Here is a 10,307-nt window from a genome sequence, read left to right as displayed (position 1 = left end):
CCCTTATTTGACTAACAGGACTAGAAAAATATGGACCACTACTAACAAACCAAAGACCAAGTCAAGCTTTGAATCATTCTTCAACACTTTTCTTCTACGGGAGATAATATCGGAGATGGTTAAGTAAGCGAGGTGGCGGAACTCGAGGGAAGTCAACTCGATGTCCTGCGAGTGGAACTCGCTGAGAAAGTGGTGGGGAATGTTTTGACGTTCATGCAGTCTCGCCACCAGGTATTTCCCTTCTGAAATCATCAACTCCAATAAAATGCAAGTCTACAAGGGTCTTGATATCACGACCAACAAGAATTCTCTGCTTGAACATCAAAACATTCTCCACCACTTTCTAGTCAAGTTTCGAGAGATGTTTCAGGGCGTACACGGCGGAGAAAGTTGAGATCTTGAAGGAAAAGGAGGGTGGGATTGGGTGTGGATGAGGAAGCGGTGAGGGAGATAAAAGAGAACACACGTCAGCTATCAAAGGGCAAATAAAGAAACTATGGGACGACAAGTGGGACCTATGGCGGTTGGATGCAACGGCGGCGTTTAGGGCCTTGATGATGTGTAAAAAAAGGATGAATATATCAGCAGCTTAATGGATTTGAATGGTGGATTCAGTAACAAAGATTTCAAATCTGCCACTACAGGTTTCTATTCGAAGGCATACAGAGTCTAGAATTTTCTTATTCATATGCTCTTATGAAATTAATGATGACCATACTTTATTTTGTAAAATAACCACTGAACCGTTAATTGAACTGGTTTTTCGGGAGAGAAAGCACCACCCTCCCTAAATTAAGAAATGTCTGATAATTAATGAGCGATTAACAGCATGTATGCATGCTCATGTTGCTGATAATTAATGAGCGATTAACAAAAAATCAAACCAGAGGGTAAACAAACAAAAGTCTTTTCCGTTTTATTTCTTTCTTATATTGGTCAGAATCTTGGAGACAGTCCACTCATGGAGGAGATAGCCAAGAATTCAACAAAAATAAGAAACATTAAAGTGCTTACTTTGTGGCCCCGTTACTTTGATACCTTTTATTATTTGATTTTATAAAAATAAGAAAATTTCCAATGTAATCAGATTAAAAACCAAAATTGAAGAAAATTTTCAATAATAAGAAAAAAAACAAAAACAAAAACAAATGTAAAATAAAAGTAACACTAACATGTTTCCTCAATATATTAGGTTAATTAACGATGATGATAGATACCAGCACGAGTGCATTTACTAAATAAGTAAAGGGAGAAAACTTATAAATTGAAGAATGAAAGGAGAAATGTTATAAACTGAAGACATTAGGATATAAGTACATGCTGTTGCCGCGGTTGTTTTCACAAGTGGAGTAAAAGACACGTTCCCACCCAAAATCGTTATATATATATATATATATATATATATATATAATATATATATATACTATATATATAGAGAGAGAGAGAGAGAGAGAGAGAGATTTATGTGGTTCAACATAACCTGTTTACCTCTACGGATAAGAAAATCTACTATAGTTTTATGAACACAATATACAATTGTACACAATACCATAAACCCAATACATAAAACAGAGCGAAAAAAATCATAGTTTCTAACCATGCTCAACCGATACTAGAGTGAAAATGATCCCAGTTTTTAGGACACTCTCCCTATGATGTTATTTTTGGCATTTAATAACCTTTACATCAAATATAATACTAGAGTGGAAACCATCCTAATTTCCAAGACACTCTCCCTATGGTGTTTAATAACCTTTTACATCAAATATCATGTGCTCTCACATTCTAATATTCTCTCATAATCTTGAATGAGTTATCATCCCTATATTTATAAGTAGTATATGAGATATTCTTTTTTTAATAGGATTCATATTTCAATTCTAATTAGAACTCCTAAATTCTATTCCTATTTACAATTGTCTTCTTTATCAAATAGTTTTCTTAAAGACATACAATTTTTTATTTTACAAGAAACAAATAGGAAAACGAGCCACAATATCCTAATATATAAATGTCCAAGATATATGACTTCTCTGTACATCTAATACCATATTATCTAGCCTCTCCACAAAGTTTCTTATCTTCTCACAAACCTTCTTGCAGACCCTATATATACACGTGTGTGATACTATAAATTGCCTCGATGGATATAAGAATTCAGGAATTTTATGATATGGGCTGGACCTTGACCAGAGTTGAAATTTTGAGCCTTGCATTGTAGTTTGTGTTCTGGGCTCCAACTGTTTGGCCCGGATGGATAATTGGATTCTCAATTTCACCCTATAATAAGGACCTATAGTGTAGGAGATCCATAAAATTATAAAATAATACTAATAATAATTTTAAAATTACGGGTTATTATACAATACTTGATAAGGGGGAATAATTATTCTTCTTTTAATATTTATTCATCATCAAATGGTAGATTTATAGCAAATATTTATATCATATGATACCATTTAAGATTTAATTAATATATATACGGAAACATCCATGAAAATATTTTTTACTTCATTTATCTTTCTATTTCACTATATATTCTATATGCACTCACAAAATTTTTTAAAAAAAAAATTGTATTATGTATTAGGCAAAACTTTGGTGTTGTTATGCGATTCAATTTTAAGTAATAAAATAAAAATAAGTTTCTTGCTTTAAATATTTAGTTTATTTGTTTATTGAAAATATAGGAAAGAGTTTAAGATATTCAATCCAAGCATGACCAAATCAATCTACATGATTAAGAGATTAATAGATCACCATGGTCATAGTAATCAAATTCCAAGCTTCATTGTGAGAAAAATAAAAACACTAATTAAATTATGATATTTATTTGTTCATTACATAAATAATTTATGTGGTACTAGCAAATGGGCTGCATATATAATTTAATTGGTAAATATAATCATGTGTTAACCCAAAACATTAATAGTTACACGCAACCAATTATGATCCGATTAACCTAATTCGACACTCATTTCTTTTTGTTAGGAAATTATAACCCTATTACAATTGTTTTTTTAGATAGAATGATTCGTTAATTTCATAATTGAAACTTTGAAATTGATAGATAACTTAACAATATTTTTTTATATATTATTTTAACATAGTTAGATCGTGAAAATATTAAAACTTAATTACCTAAGAAGGTCTAAAAATCATTATACTGATATCGTTTTCCTTATTTAAGGGTTTACAAAGACTGTGTTTGAATATTAATGCGAAGGTAGAAAACATGCGTTTTATTATGATTCATTCCCTCCTTTCTTGACTTTGTATTAATAGATGCATGTCTTGACTTTCTACGAAGTCCAAAGATTCTTTTACAATATTCATAGCCTTTTCCCGTAAAGACGGAAATGAACACATCATTGTCACTTCTATTTACCCATGTGTTCAAACTTCAATGCGTACACAAGAAGTAAAGAAAAACAGAAACGACTTAAGTTCGTACAGCAACTAGGTCTACTTCACTTCAGGAAGCCGCAAATTTTTATAATTTTTTTTTTTTGGATTTTTTTTTGTAATAGTTGACTTTATTTTTTAAATTTATTAACTTTAAAATTAGTATAAACCAAACTAATGGTGAAAAATATATTTAAAAAAGTTTTGGTGGCAATATATATATATGGAACATAACCTCAAGGTTCCAAATAATAAGTGATCTAAAAATAAATTAAAAATATTAAAATACAATGTAAAAAAAATGAAGAAGAAAAGAGAAGAAAAGTTCCACCCTACTATTTCTACCAAAACTTTATTAATTAGTCTATTTATGCAAACCGAAGTTCTATTTTCTGTACTTCGTAGTCTTTGTTAGTTAAGCTTGCCCAAACCCCCAAGGGACGCAGGCTATCTGAAGTTTCTGAATTCGAATGCATCCTAATTGTGACTTGGGTTGTGTAAAAGCCAGCTTGCTCAACAAATTGGCTATTCCTTCAAGTGTTATAGCTTCTCCAGGTGATAGATTGATCTGTTAACTTATAAATTTCATCCCATATTTATTAACATAAACTTGACTTGTAGCGATCGATCATGGAATGAGTTTAGAAGAAGTTGATGAGAAAATGTCCAAATTAACTGGAGTTAAGTTTTTGAGCCTGCCATTTGAAAGGAGCTTAAGAGTTATTCAGCTCAAACCCTTTCTCCTTCAGGTTTTTCTTTGTCTTCACTTGGCAATCAATTAAACTTGAAGTCACCAAACTGTGGGAGAACTCATTTACATACCATTATCTCTTAAGGTTTTCTTGGCTTAACTATGCTTTTAAATTGAAAATGCATTCTTGGATTTCTGCTTGTGTAATTCAGCTTTCTCTCGTTGTGCAGTGCAAAATCAAAGCATTTGAGGGCAAGCGGTTCACCATTCTGTGAATTCGAAGCTTATACGGTTCGTATCATTATATTTTATCCATTATATTCTGTTTCTTGGTCTCTTCACATCTTATTTTTGATATCCATCATGACTTGACTATTTTCTCATAAAATTAATGATGCTTATATTGTTCAAATGCAATTAGAGATACTGCTTAATTACCTCAATATGGTGTTCTGTGGATTGGATTATAGTAGCATACCTTATGAAACGTGTGGCTGCTCTGTTTTTCCATGTCATGAGTTCGTGCTCTGTTTTTTATTTGTCATGATCCTTTTACTTGTTCATGCGAGATGCAAGAGGCTTGCTGAATAGCTTGATCGGATTATTTCTATAACTGTTGGTTTAAAATTGTGCTTGCTGCCCATGTACACAGGTTGATAGCCTGATGGTAGTGGATTTCAATGGTGGATTCAGTAACAAAGGTTTCAAGTCTGCCCCTATAGGTTTCTATCCGAAGGTATTAGAGTCTAGAATTGCTTATGCATTGCTCTTATGAAATTATGATGACCAACAGTAACTGATACGGATTCTGTTTATTATTTATTTTCAGGACGCCATACTGTCTTCCAAAAGACTACCATATGAAGTATAGCAAGGGTGGACGAGCTGAGAACATACGCCCAAGTCATATACGACTACGAAGAAGACGCAACAGGGACGAAGAGGAAGACGGTGAGGACAACCGGCAGCCGTCAGACTCTAATTTCTTTCACTATACTGCGATTAGTATGTTACTGTGGTGCTTTTGATAGTGTTGTCCTTGATTGTCTGGCTTATGAGTTAGATTCTCTACGTACTTGGGTCAAACAAACAATCATACCATGCAGCCTTTAAATATGGGCTTATGATTGCCTAGGTTTTCACTCTTAATCTTGTTTGTAGTTTCTTCTGGAACAAACACTTGTTTGTACTTGTTTTAAGATAACTTCTTGTTTGCACTTTTTAAATGGTCGGCTTTCTTTTCTTTCACTTACATGCTATAATAAGATGCAAAGCTTAGAAATGTCATGAAAAGGGTGATGAATGATCCAGATGTGAAAATTGAAGAATTGTAATTTTTCAAGTAAAACTTAGGTTACATGATACGTAAATAACGTGATTTTCATCAGTTTTAAAGTTGTGGTCCACGTTCTTTGTTCAGTTTTCAAACGCTTCAGTTTTCAAATTTTGGGATTTATGGCAGCCATTAAGCAGCCATTAAAAGCTTGATGGAAGCTTGGTTATGAATATATTATTTGGTCCCTAACTCAAGAACACGAATATACAAAAATACACCATCAATAGAGTGTCTTAGAGCTTAGAAGATCCAATATACTGCTCGTGAGTTTGCTTCAATGCTGGAGGTAATTCTTGATTCCTGGTTTATAGTTTAAGAATATTATATTCTTTGTATTTCTGTTTAGATTACAGATGAAATGTCTTCAGTTGGTATCAAAGCCATATATACCTCTGCCTTGATTTTTTGCAAATGTTTTTTTTTTTTGAAGCTCTCTGTTCATGGCCGTTTGAAATTTTTTTTAAAAATCAAAGTTTGCCTTTTAGTTGTTTTCTAACGAAATAAATGATATAAATCATTAGGAAATTGAATTTCTATCATTTCTGGGTTTTAACAATATTTTGGAGTTTAAATAGTGGATTTCTACCCGGTTTGGCTATTGGGTTTTTTTCGGGTCGGTATCTAATAACAGATCCGCTCAAAGGTTGAAGACGACTAGAGTGACATGTCATTTTCCTTCAGTTTTGAAACCGACATGTCGTTTTCTTGTCAATAAAAAAAAAAATTTGCTTAGATTTGGCACTCTGGGACTTGAACCTGTGATCTCATGTTAGAGATGTGCTACTGGCCAAACAGGCCACTTTACGTTTTTGTCATGTAATTGGTAAAATAAAATTCACTATTTCTAATTCTGCTCATTTTAATTATGCCTATTATATAATTTGGTTTAATTATATGCATTTTTGGATAAGTTAAATTGTACAGATCCTAAAGTTTATGCTCTATTTATCTTTTATAATTGATTATATCATTCTACTTGCAATTTTTGAATGAGTATATTGGATAAAGACCACATATTATGTTATGCATAATTATAGTTTTCATTATGCAATTTTATGCTTATGAGAATATTTGTGCATAATAAAACATATTAGTATTTGATTATGTAATTCGTATATTAAGCTAGTCTTTATGGGATTTATGTCTAGTGATCCATATATTTTAATAATTAGAGAATAGCCACAACATCTTTAATTAAATAAATTATATATTATGATAATTAGGATCACATAAAATATTAAGACATTAATTGTAATTAATTATACTTATATAATAAATTTTTTCCCACAGGAATTTTTATTATATTTTATTATTAATTAGGATAAAATATCAAGTTATCAAATTACCCACAGGAATTATGAATTTAGTAAATAATTTGATAGTTTTATCATAAGTTTACATAAAGAATAAATGAATCTGCATGAATTAGAAATTTAGCCCACAGGCAATTTTTATGTCATTAGATTTAATTTTTTTAAGCATGATTTACATTGGTAAAGTATGATATTTTGTTTAGGCCTCAGTTTTAACATAAGCGGTACTATAATTTTATGCAGTCGTACAACCTGCAAATTTCTCTGATATTCGTTTTGATATCCTGAACTTAAGGGAGATAACTATAAGGTCTGGAAGGAGAAGTTCTTCTTAATTTGGGTGGATGGACATAGACTATGCTATTAGGAAAGACGAACCACCACACTCACTGATACTAGTACTGCAGCAGATATCACACTTTATGAATGATGGGAGCGATCTAATCGTCTCAGCGTGATGTTCATTAAGACTAGAATCTCTGCTAGTATCCGTGGTTCTGTTATTCAGCATGAAAAGGTCAAAGACTTGCTAAAGCCATTGATGATCAATTTGTCACTTCAGACAAGCACTAGCAGCACCCTGATCATGAAGCTCTCATCCCTAAGGCTCACCGATGTGAGAGTGTGCGCGAGCACATCATGCAAATGAGGGATATTGTGGCTCAATTGAAGAATCTCGAGTTGAAATGTCAGATTCCTTCCTGGTGCACTACATCTTGAACACCCTTCCGCATCAATATGGACCCTTCAAAATCTCATACAACACACATAAGGATAATGGTCAATTATGAACTATGACCATGTGTGTTCAGAGGAAGGGAGATTGGTGATGGAAAATGGAGAAAGTACAATGCTTGCCACGCATGGAAAGGGAATATCAAGCCAATAAGAAAGGGAAAGGTAAAATGCCTCCTCCCCAAAGTGGTATCAGAAAGATCCAATTGTTTCTTCTGTAAAAAGAAGGGACACATGAGAAGGAATGCGCCAAATTTCAGAAATGGCTTGCGACAAAGGTAATCCAACCTCATTTGTTTGTTATGAATCTAATAGGGTTAATGTCAATATTAACACATGGTGATTGATTCTGGATCAACAATCCACATTTCAATTCCTTGCAGGGTTTGCAAAACCTAAGGAAGCTAGTGGGAAGTGACAAAACATTTATCAGAAACAATGGGCTCGCATGTGGAAGCTGTAGGAACTTGCTATTTAATTTTAAGTGTGGCTTTGTTTTAATGTTAGAAAAGACCTTTTATGTTCCAAGTTTTTCTAGAAACTTGATTTCAGTTTCAGGCTTGTACCCTTTGGATATTCCTTTAATTTTTCAGATTCACTTTCACTTATTTTATAAATCTAATTGTGTTGGGAATGGTACTTTGTCTGATGTCTTTACTGCATTAATTTACAAACACACTTATATTCATGCATGTTCACATTGGCACTAAAAGATGTGTTATTAATGAGGACTCCTAAATTATGGCACCGGAGATTAGGACATATCTCCATAATAGAATTAAAAGATTAGTAATGAAGGAGTACTTAATACTCTGGATTTTCCTGATTTGAGACTTGTGTGGACTGCATAAAGGGAAAGCAGACCAACAAGTCAAAAAAAGGGTGCCAAGAAGTTCGGAAATATAGAGATCATACATACTGATATATGTAGTCCAGACATGGACCACATGGTCAGAATACTTCATCTCTTTTATAGATATTGCTCACGTATATGTATCTCACATGCTTCATACAAGTCGAAGCATTAGATGCCTTTAAATCTTTAAGGCTGAAGTATAGAACAATGTGGTAAGCAAATTAAGATCGTAAGATCAGATAGAGGTGAAGAATATTATGTAGATACACAGAGGATGGACAACATCTGGCCCATTTGCAAAGTTTCTTCAAGATCATGGGATTGTTGCCCAATACACCATGCCTGATTCACGGACCAGAATGGTTAGCAGAAAGAAAAATCGAACATTTGGACATGTTACGGAGTATGCTTAGCAGCTCTAATCTTCCTAAATCCTTGTGCGTTGAAGCACTTAAGACGGCAGTGGTATTATGAACCGGTTCCAACCAAGGCTGTTCCTAAAACATCATTTGATTATGGAAAGGTTTGGAAACCAGTTTGCGACATATGCGCGTTTTGGGATGCCTCTCGAGTGAGAATTATAATCCACATGAGAAGAAGCTGGACCCAAGGACCATTATTGGGTATTTCATGGATATGCTGAAAGGTCTAAAGGTTACAGATTTTATTGTCCATCTCACAACCTAGGATTGTGGAATCAAGAATGCAAAGTTTCTTGAAAATGACTTGATCAGTGGAGCGATCAAACCAGAACATAGTTTCTGAGATGATCATTCAGAATCTCAACCTTCCACCTCAAGTGTAAATTGTCATGTTTATAGCACCACCATCAAGTACAACTGGTGTTGAAAACCATCTTAAGTTCACAAGCTGCTGACAACATTCCAGTAGATCAGTTAGTTCAAGAGTTGCCAAGAACTTTTGAACAACGAGTTGAACCACATACTTCTTCGGAATATGATGGTACAACATTAAAAGATCTACTAGACCAAGGAGATCAGTATTCTTAATGATTATATTGTGTATCTGCAAGAATCTGACTATAACATTGGAGCCGAAAATGATCCCGAGTTCTTTTCACAAGCCATGAGTTGCAAAGAATCAGAATTATGGTACAATCATGAGAAGATAATCGAAGGAAGTGGATCTAGTCGTGAAGAATAGAGGAAAGGGAGAGGAGTTGTAACGCCCACATGAGGTACGTAGTTACTGTTTCCTCTTTCCTCTGTGGTTTTTGGTAATATTGTTTATTTAGTGGTGTTTGAATGTTACCCTGAAATTGATTGAAAATAGAAGAAGTTTAGTGTTTCAGTCGTCGCCGGGCGAAGATATATCTTCGCCGCGCGGCGAAGAGGTGTTGAAGCCGCAGGGGAGCTGTGGACAGTTTCGCCGCGGCGACAGGCCGATTAAATTGTTTGTTGAGTTTTAGAATTTTCTTCCCTAAGGGCTATTTGACCATTCTACCCCTAATTAGCAGGAAAAGTGAGGAGTTAATTGTAAGGATTTTCATGGAGATTATGTTTTATGGGGGTGAGTTTGTAATGAATCAAAGGATATAGATGGAATTCCCAAAGAAGAGTAAGGGCAAAATGGGAATGATTGTGTTTATATTTCATAAAAGGATAGAATTACACAACCCCTCATTTCTTCTTCTCAAACGCAACTCTCCATCTTTACTCCTCTCAACTTCTCTTTCTTTTGATCAGGAATTCAAGGGGTTTTGAAGTGATTTGGGGTAGAAAAGCAACCTAAGGCTTCTAAGGTAAGGATTTCTACTTAAGTTGTGTGATTTGTGAGGTTTGACATATTGAAGTTTGAAGGTTTTTGTTCTTTGGTTAAGAGTAGAAGAAAGTCAAGCAAACAAGTGAAGAAGAGTTGGTGAACTCTCCATAACAGTAAGTAAAACCCAACCCAAGTTGAGTTTATGAATTTTCTTGATTAGGGTTTTGATAGAAATGATGTTTTATGTGA

Source organism: Pistacia vera, unplaced genomic scaffold (genome assembly GCF_008641045.1).
Source record: "Pistacia vera cultivar Batoury unplaced genomic scaffold, PisVer_v2 Contig150, whole genome shotgun sequence".
Lineage (NCBI taxonomy): Eukaryota > Viridiplantae > Streptophyta > Magnoliopsida > Sapindales > Anacardiaceae > Pistacia > Pistacia vera.
The sequence above is the reverse complement of the archived record's forward strand: the minus strand, read 5'-3'. Positions refer to the sequence as shown.